The following is a 15,337-nucleotide window of genomic DNA, read 5'->3' as shown; positions in this document are numbered from 1 at the left end:
CATGTTTTTCCCACTTTAAATCAAGGGCAAAAAGGTTATTTAACTCTCCATAACTCTCCTAATCCATCATATAATCCTAAGGTCATTCCAAAACTGATTTAAAGCCTCAAACCCTTATTCTCTTCCTCTCAAGAACATCAAGAAGGGATTCATCAATTCTAAAGCTTGTACATTCTAAAACTCAAGGTTATTCTTTGATATTTCTTCATCAAGAGATGTGTAGGACTATCCTAACTCTCATAGGTGTAAGTTTAATATTTTAACAAGGTGTAAGAATGTATATGTAATGGGTTTTGGAAAAACATTTGAAAAGCATGTATCATGAACCCAATTTGATGAAAGTATGAATTTATATGGGTTATTCCATAAGATTGATTTATAATCATGTGCATATATGATATGAGTTTTGAAAAGTGGTTTATGACCGTGATTTATGAAATTTCCTCTCCCATGATGAAATATATGGTCTTAATATGTTATGGGTTATTCTAATACATAATTAGCAATTGAATTTAAATATTTTACTATCATCTATAGATTGATATTGCTTTATGATCCAATAAGAGCATGTTTTCTTATTTTATAAATGATCCTTGTGTTAAATGAAAGAAATGCATGTGATTTGTGAAAAAACTGACCACCTTATGATTTAAGTCATGAAAAAAAAGTGTTTTGCACAAGTCTTTATATGATGTTAAAACAAGAACTCTCATGTTTTATGTAACTCTTTTGGGTGGTCATTTGTATGCTTTTGAATGAGAAAGTCTATGGACATGATATAGATATGATATGATACGATAGGACTTGCAAGTCTAGGTATGACGATACCTATTATGAAATGTCCTTGATTGAATAGAAGATAAACTTTTTTTTATAAGCATGAACAATGGTTTTAAGAGGTTAAAAATGGGATCAAAGTTAGTTGGATGGTTACCTGAAGAAGGCATGATTTTAGGTAACTCATTGCTGGAAACCATGTTTTGTCGACATGGGTTTATGATGTTCTAAAAAATGGATTGTACACTTGCTATGTTATTCTGATGTATTAGATTGTAGAAACTCCAGCTCTTGCGGTAAACTTAGGTTGAGGGGTTAGCCGACTAGTTAATGGCGGATGCAGATAGCCCGTGGGTACTAAGTTGTTGGGTGTACTATCTAGCTCAGAACTAAAGCAAAGAGTGGTATTCATGATTTACAAGGATGGTTTGAGGCTCTTTAATTATGCCGATATGTTATATATTTACATATATATATATATACATATGTATATATTATGATAAATTATTTTTGTATTACTCTTGATTATCTTACATGAAATAAGTGTTATTTTTGCTTATTTTCATACCAATACATTCCAAGTATTAACCCTTATAATACAGGTTCTGAGGTATAGTTCCATGGTCCATCGCATCAGTAGAATAATTGAATGCGACAGAGTTGGTGAACCATCCATCTTTCGGCGAGCATTTATTCATATATTGACTTCTTTCAGTTTATGGTCTAGCTGGGGGCTTATCCCAACCTTTGAAGTTAGTATTCAGTAGAGGTTTCATAGACAGAATTTGAGTATTCTATTGCCATAATCTTATTGACATATTTTTATCATAAGATCAACTTGAATTTCATTATCTCTTCTGCACCCTAATTTATGTATGGATTATGCTTATGATAGTATACTAAGGGGTCTCTCGGGCCTTCGTGTTTTAAGATGCCTATCACAGCCAGGACCTCGGCTTGATTCATGCAAAACTTGGTATCAGAGCACGGTTTATGGTCCCAGGATATCTATGGAGTCATGTCTAGTGGAGTCTTTCTTATGGGTGTGTAGTGCACTACACTTATAATTAGGAGTTTACCGAGAATTTAGGAGGTATTTAGCATTCTTCCATACAGTAGCTCGTGCTACAGTGTCATCCATACAAAATTTATCAAAAATTCCTTCCTTGTTCTAATTTTATAGGCTATGCCTTATTGTCGAGGCGATACAAATGCCAAAAGCTTAGAGTCTAAACAAGGTGGTCCTTTCTGGTTGAGCCATCAAAAGGGTTATGAAATAGCATAAGAACTTGACTGGAGTCTGTTATTGCTTTGAAGTATGTTGATTCAAGTGTATACCTTTATCTATATCAATTATGCATTTGAGCCTGAGGTATGAAGTGTATTCAGTCTCTTTTAGAATCGTTGTTGTCTATGGCATGCTTAAGGGTAAAGATATATAGCAGAATGTTGGAACCTATTTCCACCCGAGAGGTAGTAAGTTAAGGTATTATAACCTATGAGTAGTAAGATAATCCCAAAGTTAGTGATTTGAAGCCATAAGTTTAGAAGTCAGAGTGAGGGTAACTTTTTAGTGAGAAGGTAACTTATAGTTGTGTTATCTTTGAGTGAAGGGTGGTATGTCTTTTTATGGTGATTGGCTAATACTGTTGCAAAATTTGTAGGTCATATGGTAGCATATTGAGGAAGTAATTAGGTATGATAAATATTTATTTCAATAGGGAGGCAACTCAGAATGGATAATTATGGTGGTTGTAGAAATCATTTATAGGCTGTGAACGGAAAAAGGTAGATTAGCCAATAAGTTATAAGTAAAGACTCACTGGCATTTATAGAATTTTAAAGGTAGTGGGATGTATGCATGAGTAAGTAGATATGATGTGAGAAAGTAGAATATGCAAATAAGGTCATAATGGGTTATATTATGAGATCAAGATCGAATATCCTTGTTATGTGACTTCACTCCCTTGATTCTCGTTACTCTAGTAATGGTAAACTAGTACAACATGTGAACAAATATGTAGTAAATTCTAAGGTGTAGTAGTAATTTTGTGGAGAGGATGAGATTGTAGGTTGTAGTTAAGTGAAATAACAGATTTAGGTTATTTTATATCATCAACGAATTAGAATATTATGTAGGATGTTTCATTGGTGGTACATGATTGGTGCTAGGCACTAGGCTTGAACTTTGGATATGAATTGTGGTGATAAGAAGGTTAACTCAAGAGTTGTGATGAAAGATTTGTGGGAATGAATTAGTAGGCTTGATATTGTGTGTGAAAGCGGCCAAGGTTGATAACTTATGAGAAGTTTGAGTAGTTGTGATGTATATATGTATATGAGGATTAGTGTTGGAGCAATAAGGTTATAATAGCCCGGGTGTTCGTGGAGTTTAAATTATGCTTAAAATGATCCTACATGGTCTCTATATCGAGTTTAGAGTGCCCTAAGGTGGGTTCTAATACCTTGGGGGGTTTGGGCATGTAAAATAGGTCAGGCATCACGAAGGGGTGGGAAATACGCATTGTCTTTGCGACTCAAAGGATACCGCGAGGGATCATTGCCTGAGCTTCATACCTGCAAAGCTGCTGCTTCGCGTTAGGCATTGTGCCATGTAGCTGGAGATTTGCCATGGGCTTTGCGCTGCAAACCTCTCCTCTTTCATCGATGGGACTTCGCTTTAAAAGTATTTTATGGTTATTTTGGTCTTTTCATGTCCTATAGACCATCCAATCTTTTTATAACCTATTTTAAACCTTAAAACTTTCATATTTTCTAAGAAGAGTCACTCTTCATTCCTAAACTTAGATTGAAAGGCAGTGAGGTTAGAGTTCAAGCTTTGAGGCGAGAGGATGTTAAACGTATTTCCCCTGGGAGGAATGTCTTAGAAAAAATTTAGTATTTTTCCTATATAGTTTAGTAGGGTGAGTCTGACGTTCATGTGTATATTGATACTCACTTTGTGGTTATAAATTTTATGAGAGGATATGTCAGTAAGACTAGGATTTAGACTTTAATCTAAAGGGGAGATGATGGATTAAGGTAGTTCATGAATTTTCTCATGGTGGCAAGTTTCAGGGAAGAGACATGATAAATCTATTCCAATTCAAGCAAACTTCTACTACTTTAATTTAAGAGGATATCTACCAATGTCTTATGTATTCAAGTCATCCCTATGCCTAAGGTTTGAGTTCTCTTTGTAACTTATGTCATGTTCTGATCTCCAAACTAGAATCATTAATGTCTCACTAACCCAATCTTCCAAGTATTCAGGTTCTATGTTATGGTATTCATGATCCACAGACCTAGGGGCGTCAAATAGGTGGGTTGGGTTAGGATTGAAGATATTAAATAGGTTGAATTGGATATCGGGTTGGGTCATGACCCGCCCAAATTCACTTTGGGTTGAAATGGGTAAAAATTGGGTTGAGTTTTGACCCACCCAATTTAACCTGCTTCATTTAAAAACTACTAACATATTAATATTTACCACTTGTAAAGAAAATAAATTTGAATAGGTTTGAAAATTTGGGAGGGTGGGTAGGGAGTGGGGCTGGGATAAAATATTTTTTTAAAATTTAATTATTTTTAAATAAAAATTTATTTTTTAGGGAGGGCTATTGGGTAAGGGGTCGGGGGGTATGAGTGTTAGGTTTTAGGATGGGGTTGAGGTAAAAAAAATTTTTAAAAGAATCTTTTTTTAAATAATTATTTTTTTCTTTAAAAAAAATTAGGAGCCGGCAGGGTGTAGGTGTGGGTATGAGGTTAAGAGTTAGGGAAAGGATAGTGATTGCGGTAATTTTTTTTAAAATGAATTTATTTCAGAAAAAATAAATATTTTTTTTAAGAAAAATATATGTTTGGGAGGGGGGAATATGTCGTATATGGGAGGAGGGTGTGGGGTGTAGGGAGTAGGGAGAGATGGGGGTTGGGGTAAGATTAATATTTTTGTTAAAAAAATTATTTATTTATTACTTTGAAAAATTAAAAGATTTTAATATTTTAGGGTAGGGGTGGGGGTTGGGCTTCGGGGTTGAACAGGGGAATGGGGATAAGGTGGGGAGAAGAAGAAAATTTATAAAGTGCTTTTAAGAAATAAAAATAATTTATTTAAGGAAGGAGAGGTGGGGGTGGGGTAAGTTGGCTTGTGGTGGGGTTGGGGTAAGGTGGGGATGGGGTGCTTTAACGTCTCGAGAGTACACCCTGGACGCCACATGGTGCTTATAGTCACAAGTGTCCACAAGCAACCCATGATACAGGTACCTGCTGTGACCACTAGGTAAAACTGATAACAAAAGATCATATGCCGAATTTAACTGAAAAATGCCATAAGATATTAAATTATAGTTTTGATAATGTCTGTAAAACAATACTAATAATACTGATAAAATGGCTGATAATAACAACTGAAAACTGACTAACTGTCTTACTAGTCTGAAAGCCTCTAAACTGTCTGACTATTGAGTTGATGGGACAAGCCCGAACTAACTCCGACTGACTAAAATAGCTGAACTACTAATATAACTGAATATAAAATAACTCGTCCTCGAAGGATAAGGACTCACCAGAACTGCTGTAGCTGATGCACTGGAAAGTCTAAGTACGATCGGGAATCCGAGCGTCCGAACATTTGATATAAGACTTTATAGCGCAAGAAATGAGTATGCGATCAGTACTTTGAATATACTGGTATGCTAAATGAGGTTAGGGTAATATGCATTGGTTCATGTGCATGAGTAATAACTGACTGAATGTATAGCATGAGCTACTGAGTAAGAATGCACGTAAACTATAAAGACTGAGAATGCATGACCGTATAAAACAAGTTCTAAAATAGACTGTAAACTGAAATATTGAAATATTGATAACTGATGAACTAGTATTGTATACTGTGGTCAAGCATATCTGAAACTTAATACTGAACTGAAACTGTGGGAGCTACCTATAACCGACATGCCCTAATATACTATCAGAGTCCAACCTATAACCCCAGCTAGAAGGGTGTTAGTACCGTGACACGGGAACTAACAATGGTCGCATGGATCCACTAATTTGATATCTCGAAGGACGAGGGTGTCATGCCTATCTGACGGGGAACCCCTCAAATCTTACGCTGGCTACATAGTTCTGGAATCTAGGTTTTGCTACTAACGTCTCATGCCTACTAAAGGGGGAGACAAGTGCCTCATGCCTAACTGACGGGGGGGATGCCATCCCTACTATCACTCGGTGCTAAGTTTTACCCCCAACTAAAAGACACTGATTTTTGAACTAATGAAAGTTTGACTGCTTGTGACAATTGACCAAACTGTTAGTGTTGATAGTTTATCTGAAACCATTATGAAAGTAATAAAAACTAGATAAACAACTAAATTTTGGGTATTCAAATCCCCAGGACTCAATAGCAATAACAATAAGATCATAGTAAAACTTTGAGGACATGACATGTAAGCACTTATTCAAAACTCATTCTTGTAGGCATTTCATTAAACACTTGCAATTCATGGCTTAAGTTAAGCATGGGAATTGTTTTAAAACTTATAGGAATAGCATGATTTCAATAATAACATCACCAATTAAATCATGAATCAACTAACAACACCATTCAAATGTGTGGGCTTCAATAACAACAACAATTTTGTGTAAAATATAGTATAAATCAAAATTCATGGGAATTCAGGATTAAAATCATAATAAGATGTAAAAATCATAGATTTGAATTTGAAACTGGGTTCTTGTATTCCATGGGTGGAGAGGGCCCATGGATGAACATCTAATATACCTTGAAACTTAAATCTTAAAAGAGAACAACTTTCTTGAAAGATTTCTTAGATTGGAACACTTGAGTTCTTGATTTTCTTGAAGGAAGGGCTTGAATCTTGAAGACGCTAGGGTTTTATTCTTGGGAGTGAATTCTTTCAATTAGGGGAGATTTTGAGATTAGAATAGTAACTTATGCTTTTGGGATCGTAAATCTCGTATTTTAGATCAGTTGGGTGAAGGAAAAAGACTGAAATGCCTTAGGAAAAATGAGATTGAAAGCTAGAAATCTGAGGGGTGAAATGGAGCGTGCGTTGCATGATCTAGAGTGCTGAAATAGAGCGTGCGCCATATGCTACATTGCATGCTTCCTCAGGGGTGAAATGGAGCGTGCATCGCATGCTAATCGCTCACAGCTACTGCCTCTCTCACGAAAATGGCTATAACTTTTTGTTCAGGTATCAGATTAAGGAGAAATTGGTATCGTAGAAAAGCTGACTTAATTATCGATAATTTGGTGGGTCTTGAGCTGCAAAATTTTATGTCTATAAAAATTTATAGACATTCAAAGTAGACCCTTGTAGAATCAAATACCAAACTTTGGACGAATCAAAGGATCATGCCTAAACTTTGTTCTAAGTGATTCTTATGAAAATTTTCACCTAGAAATAACTTCAAAAACTAGGATAAAGATCATGAAATATTTGTTCAAAAGAAATTTAGGGATTAGAGTCAACACACGTAAGAACGATACTTCAAAGTCTAGACCAAACATACGAAGTGTTATAGGTGAGGTAGGTGATTTCGAGCGTGAATGGACACATCATCACTTTTTTTTTTTTCTGATTTTCATTAAGAAAATAATTTTTTAATTAAATAGGTTGAAGTAGATATTGATTGGGCTCATTTGAACCCAATTTGAAAATAGGTTGGGACTTAATGGGTTGAGATTTACCCAATAATAAGTTATCGTCAACCTAACCCATTAAGTTTTGGGTGGGTTAGACGGGTCAAATTAATTTGGGTTTATTTTGACACCCCTACTAACAAACTCATATCTCATTTTACTCTTAATTCTAAGAAACTATGCTTTCTATATATTATTGATTCATTTTACGTCGGGTCTAGCCCAAAGCGATAAGGTTTATGCAAACTTATGGCTATTTTCAGTTCTTTAAATGAGGAGCAATAAGTTCAAGTGGAAACCTTGTCTCAGTCATTGATTACATGAATATTGGCTTTATGCTATATAGCTCATGATATATGCTCTTATGTTTCTCACTGTGCCTAGTCCTAAGAACTCCTGCTATGTTATGATTATGCCTGAATGACTCTCTATTTATGATCAAGAATTTTAAATATGAAGCACTTTATGCCTATTGTATTGTATCTTACATCTCATGTCTGACCTTTAGTAAAGCAATAAATATAAGTTACAATTGAATAGTGTTACTTCTATTCGTGATGCTTATGCTCTGGTCCCTCAAAGACCCTCCTTATGTTAGTGTAGTGGTGGTTATGAAAGCATAGTAATGACTTAGATAAGGGAGTAGATGTTTCGTATTGTGCTAAATTTTTATGTAACTACTCACAACAAGGTTGTAGGCGAAGAGGGAAGAAAGAGATGAACTTTATTTATGTGAAATAATAAGGACATACATATGTGGCAAAAATCTTTGTAAGAGTGATTGAAGTTTGTTATTTTTGATAGGGAGATCCATAAAGTGGGTGTAGTCAAGATATGCTTGACTGTTGTAATTTATGAATACACAAATCATTGTGCTATGTGGATAGTACTACTTGATTCAAGACCTGAGGTTGTTTGATTATAGTGATAAGGTAAAGTAATATTGTTAAAGGGATATAGAGTTTGGGGTCCCATATCTTAAGCTAGTACTTTTTGAACTTGGGTTAGTCTTCAACATGAAAGTACTATGTAGTGAGACTCCAACTCATCTTAGTTAGGTGTGTTTTGGGGGGATTGTAAGTTAGAAATGATCAGGGGTATAATTAATTTTATAGAGTACAGTTGAGTAGTGTTACAAAATTTAAGGTCTATTGGTCATATCATGTAAGATGAAGGATACATCTATTCCTTGTCCAGCAAAAAACCTTAATTCATATAAGGTAGCATATAATCAAGACCTATGATCACCAAATAAAATCATGCCTTAAGTTGTGATGACTATGATCCATAGAACTCATGTGCAAGGTCATTTCTATGTCAATTCTTATTATCTTACACTTTATGCTTACATGATTCACTTGGTGATGTCATCTAGCTATTCTTGAATGCCTATGTATGTTTAATTGAGGGAAATTTCCTAAGGTGAGGTTATATCCTTTATTCCATACATATATAGCATCAATAAGTTTCTACCCATCATTCAAGGATGAATGATCCCAAGGTAGAAATAATGTAACACGCCACAATTTTGGGCTAGCGTTTGAACCATCTTTTCTATGTATATAGACCAAAACCTAATGATTTCTATTTATATATAATCGTAAATAATAATTCTTTAGGGTGGGAGCATCTTCGGAGATGGATTGAAATCTTAAATATCTCCTAGTTCAAAGTTAAAGTTAAGCACTTTCTTATCTACTAAATTTTACAATACAGTTTTTTCTTGTGTCAAATTAAAATAACCATTACTCCTATAATATAATAATTTATATGGTCCATTATATACCAAATTAAAGCTATTTCAGTTCTCTTTCCGACATAACTGACAGTTTGTTATTACGAGTTCTGAATCAAACGTTATGAGTGTTTTAGTGAGACACTGACCAGGGTGCACGATTAGGTCATGGGCAATGATGGTGCATTGCGTTTGGCATTGCAAGGCAAAGCTTTTAATTTGTGTTTGGGTTCACAACACGAAGCATCTTTCCCAGACGTAAAAAAATATATTTTCCCACTTTAAATCAAGGGAAAAAAGGTCTTTTAACCCCCTATAACTCCCATAGTCCGTCATATAACCCTAAGTTCATTCCAAAACTGATTGACAACTCAAAACCTCATTTTCTTCCTCCTGATATCATCAAGAAGGGATTCATCAATTCAAAAACTTGAAAAATTAAAAACTCAAGGTTATTCTTCAAATTTTCTTCGTCAAGAGATATGTAGGATATCCTAACTCTCATGGGTGTAAGTTTAATGTTTTAAAAAGCTTGAAGAATATATATGTATGCATATGTAATGGGTATTGGAAAACCATTTGAAAATCATGCATCACAAAACCAATTTGATGAAAGTATGTATTTATCATAGGGTTATTCCATAAGCTTGATTTAAAATCATGTGCATATATGATATAAGTTTTGATAAGTAATTTATAAGCATGAGTTATGAAATTTTCTCTCCCATGATGAAATTTATGATCTTAACATATTATGGGTGGTTCTAACGCATGATTAAAAGTTGAGTTTAAATGTTTTACTATCATTTATGGATTGACATTTCTTTATGATACAATGAGAGCGTGTTTTATTATTTTATAAATGCTCCTTATGTTAAATGAAAGAAATGTGTGTGATTTATGGAAAAGATGACCACCCTTTGATTTAAGTCTTGAAAGGAGAGTGTTTTGTGTAAGTCTTTATATGATTTTGAAACAAGGACTCTCATGTTTTAGGTAACTCCTTTGGGTTGTCAGTTACATGATTTTGAATGAGAAAGGCTATGAAAATGATAAGGATATGATATGATACGATATGGCTTATAAGTCTAGGTATGACGATACCTATTATGAAATGCCCTTAACTGAATAGAAGATGAACTTTTTTTATAAGCATGAACAATGATTTTAAGAGGTTAAAACTAGGCTCTAAGTAAGTTTGATGGTTACCCATAGAAGTCATGAATTTTGAAAACCGAATGTCGAAAATGGTTTTTTGCGACACGGGATTATTATATCCTGAAAATGGATTGTACGCTTGCTATGTGCTTTTGGCGTATTAGATGGTAGAAACTCCAGGCCTTGTGGTAAAATTAGGCTGGGGGCTTGGCTATCGAGTTAATGGCAGACCTATATAGCCCAGGGTACTAAGTTGTAGGGTGTACCATCTAGCTCACCATCTAGCTCAAAACTAACGCAAAGAGTGGTGTTCATGATTTACAAGGATGGCTTGAAGCTCTTTTATTAAGCCCTTGTTATATATATATATATATATATATACAGTATGCTAAATTTTTTTTTGTAATGCTGTCAGTTATTTTAGATGAAATATGTGTTATTTTTGGTTAGTTCTGCATACTAATACTTTCCATGTATTGGCCCTTATAATACAGGTTCTAATGTATAGTTCTATGGTCCATCATCAGTAGAACAACTTGATACGATAGATTTGGTGAGCCATCCATCTTTCGGTAGTCATTTTATCATATGTTGATTTCTTTTAGTTTATGGTCCAGCCGAGGGCATTGTCTCGGCCTAGGCAGTTAGTATTCAGTAGAGGCTTCGTTGATGGAATTTGAGTATTATATTGTAATAACCTTATTGACATATTTTGATCATAAGATCAACTTGAATTTTATTATATTTTCCACACCTTGATTTATGTATGGATTATGCTTATGATAGTATGCTTAGGGATCTCTTGGGCCTTCGTGGTTTGAAATGCCTGTCCTGGCCAGGCCCTTGGCTCGGGTCGTGACATTTAAACTGTGATAATCAAATATTAGTAATCCAATGTAAAAGGGTAAAATCAAGAGATGTTATAAAAATCCACAGAAGCTTCGTCAAGGAAATTGTGCAACCGTGTATATCAATGTTGACCAATAGCAGTTATATGTAAGTACTGAAATAATGCAGATCATCAAATTATCATACACATATTTACCATTGTTTTATTTTTATAGTTTAGACAATAATTCATTTGTTAAGAATTAGAATTATTTCCCCATAACGTGTTATTTTCTTTTTGTTTAATTTCTTTTGCTCCTAGTTTAGAGTATTTTAGATATTAATAGATTAAAATATGATTTTGTATTTAATATCCTTGACTATTTCAAAATACAATAATGCCAATTTACTTAGATTTTAATACTCCTTTTGTTATACAAACTGAATTCTTAATCAAAATCTAGAGGATTTAATAAAGATATAAACAACAGTATGGATTCTCCTGTTTCCCATACTATGCCTAATTCTTATTTTTATATGCTCTGTCGCTAATAGATTTGAAGGGCTATTCATTTGTTGTTTTCTCTCTTATTTAAAAGTCATCTACTTTCCATACTCTACCTATTTCTTCTTTGCTATATGACATCTTTGAACACTTAATAATTTGTTGTCTCTCAGGTATTTCACCAATCACCAGTCCACACACTTACCCATTAAGCTATAATCCTTACCATTACAAATCGTGACTATATTATTTCACTTGTCTATCTACCCTTCGAAGCTTCATTGTATTTTCTACAACTGTTCTAGAAGCCTGCAAGGACCGGAGAAATAAATCTTCAAAAATTTAAATCATCGAGCAGTGTAGCATATGCATATAATTAAAAAGAAAGTTAACTGCACCAGCTGAGATACTAATACAAATCAAATGGGCATCAAAACTTTTGATCACACAACCCGAGGCCAACAAAAATAGGTACAAGCGATGATCACCCTAAGGATTCAAGAATGTGCTGGAGGACCTTCTTTGAGATACTAATTAAACAATGTTATGTTTGGAAGATAACTTTTAGATGAGGAAAGTCATGACACAAAAAATAAAGAGAGCCCTTATGTGTTATTTCCAAATAGCCACTTTTGGGCTATTTTTGTAATAGACTATTTGAGCAAAGGAAAATACTATAAATATGTGTATTGAACATTTCATTTTCGTAGATTTTGTCGAATTATGAATGTATGCTCTTGCGAGAGAGTGAGGCAAATGTGGAATTGCTTGTGTTGATACTTTTGTTTAAACGTGGGTTACTCGGGAATCCAATTCCCTTGAGGTCTACATAAGAGCTAGATGCCTTAATTGATACTGAATAGAGAGTTAGGGGTTTGATATATTCTTTGTTTGCTATTCATTCTTCATTGTGTCTGTTTTCCATCTATCCGTTTATATTCATTTTTATGTTGTACTTTAGTTTATGATTTCTTAGGTTGTTCTGGTATTATTTGTTATCAGATCCGAGCTTGATTTCATTCCTACAAAGTCAATCTTGGGCCTTGTCGTCTTAAAAAATCAAAAAATCACAACAAAAGTTACTATTTACGTTTTAGGTCTTAGTTCAAATTTTGAATTTTTAATTTTAGTGTTTTATTGTGTTTCTAGTGTTATATTTGTATTTTCTCACACCATATGAGTCTATAAATTAAATTTGAGCCAAATCGAAGCTTATTTGAGTGTTCTATCTTTGTTGGGAACTTGGATTGAAGAAGTTTAAAGTTTGTCCAAAGAGCTGAAGTTTTTTCTAAATAATTTGATAAAAATAATATTTGGGATGAGTTTAGAATGTTGAGAAGCTCTTAGATTCGAAATATCAACTCATTCCGAGCTAAGGAGAAAAAGTTGGAGAAGTTGGTGTTCATGGCGTTCTTGAAGAAATTTTTATCTTCAAGGAGAATTTTTAGCTAACATTGGTTGTTTGATCCATCAAGAAGAAAGAAAAGGAGTGAAAAAGTGTTTGTACTTAAGCATCTCAAAAGATTCTAAAGATATTTCAAGAGAAGAATACAAACGGGGGGACTATTAGAGGGCATTTCAGCCATTTTAAAGGGTATTTTTGCCGTTATAGAAGCTAAATTTTGAGCTATCTGCCTTAGAGGTTCCTTGGAAGTGTGCCCACCCTGAGCCACAACTGCTAGAGTAGGCTAGCCAACGCAGATCAACTCCTCCCAATGCAAATCAAGTCCTCAACACAAAGTTCAAACCTCCAAACTCAATTCAACACTTCAATTACTCCTTTTGCTCAAGGTTTGATTTTTTATTTTTATTTTCTTGATTCCTAAACTCTTGTTATAATTCTTAAACTACTCATCAACTAGTCAGTAATCTACAAAGTTGATTGATTAGTTCTTGATTTTTATTTCTTTCATCATCATATTTATTTCAAGTTTTTCTCTTTTTAAATTTGTTCTGATTTATTAATTCAAGTACTAATTATTATGTTGTCTTTCAAACAATAATCCATTACGACCTCAAGCCACAATTGGTACCAATCAAACTCATTGGAGTATAAATGATTCATTAACGCTTACGATGCCAATTGAGAGACAAACCAAAGGTGTCAACTTAAAGAGCGTTTGAGGTTGATTTCTTAACTTTAACTTTTTTGTTGATATTGTTTTTGTTTCAATATTTATTTTATTAGGTCTTATGGATCCAGAAGGAAAAATATCACAAACTAAGGAACAATTTATCGACACCCAAACTACACCTCTAATTAAGGATAATACGGTTGCTGTCAAGTATAATAACCCAACTAGGTTGGGATCGAACCCACAGGGAAGACTCAAACTTGTTTCTCTTGTTTGATGAACACAACAGGCTGAACAGAAGGTAAATAGGGTGGTTTTTGCAATATCGAACATGTAACAGTATGTAACCTTGGTTGTAATCAGTCAGAAATGAATACTTGAGCTATGTTCCCCCGGCTTCTCAAATTCATAGGTTTCTCGTGCTTTGTTAAACCAACCCATTGCGTTGTATGAGAAACTGATTAGTTATGTACCCTAAACTATTTTGTGGAATCTTTAACTGATTTCATCCTTTACCTTTTGAGTCTCAGGATGTTGCATTACTAACATTTATTGTAGATCCCAGTTAGCTATTACCTTCTGAGTCTCAAGTTATTAGATAATTGTTAACCAACTTACATAGATAATACTAATTAGATTGAATCGACAGTTAATCTTCAAATTACTATTGTAATTATCTTTTCCTAGTCACTACTCCTTTTATGGATTAAGTATCAATAATTTAGTCCGGATCCTAACATTTGCAACCACTTGAACATCTATTAAATTGAAGACAATACAATACATACACAAGTACTGTTTCAAAACAACGTAGCACTTTCCCTGCTCCATCAATATGCCAGGGTTCCCACAACCCTAGCTAAGGGTTTTAGCCACTTATGCTTGTGAAATGCTCAACGAAATTCATAATGAATAACACTAAACAATATTACAAGAATTATTGAATAAAACTCAAAGTCTGAAACAGAATTATTAACCAAAATCAATACAAGAGCAATCCTAAGATCAAAGTCACATCTTGGAATCAAAATATATGTTTGTGAATGTCAAGATTGCATACCCTAACTACAAAATGTAAAATGGGTATTTATACTATATAAGGAAACCCTAAAAATCAAATCCCGAATGAAAAAGGAAATTTGAGGTCGGGGCCACTTACATAGGTCACATATGGACCGTATGTTCCACATACGGATAGTATATAGACCTAGTTATATTTCAGAACTTCTTTGTAGATTCTGCAACACTCTGGACTTGGACTTCTATAATATGCTTTGGTCACATCGGTCACATACAGACTATATGTGCCCTTAGTGACAAAGTTTTTTTTCCTGCTTCTGAGCCTTTAGACTTCAAATTTTGATATATACTTTGGTTACCTATGCCCAGTAAGTGGCACATCCGATCAGAATTTCCTTGGTATGTAGCCAAAAACTTCAATTTCATTCTCTTCTTCATTTTAGCATCCAAAACCAAATTTCTTGCAAAAGATACCCAAAACACATCATATCTCACAAAACAACCTAAGAAACTTGTATATTTTCATAGTTTTAAGCATAGAAAGTGCTATAAATCTATAGCACATCAACATC

Source organism: Capsicum annuum, chromosome 11 (assembly GCF_002878395.1).
Source record: "Capsicum annuum cultivar UCD-10X-F1 chromosome 11, UCD10Xv1.1, whole genome shotgun sequence".
Taxonomy (NCBI): domain Eukaryota; kingdom Viridiplantae; phylum Streptophyta; class Magnoliopsida; order Solanales; family Solanaceae; genus Capsicum; species Capsicum annuum.
The sequence above is the reverse complement of the archived record's forward strand: the minus strand, read 5'-3'. Positions refer to the sequence as shown.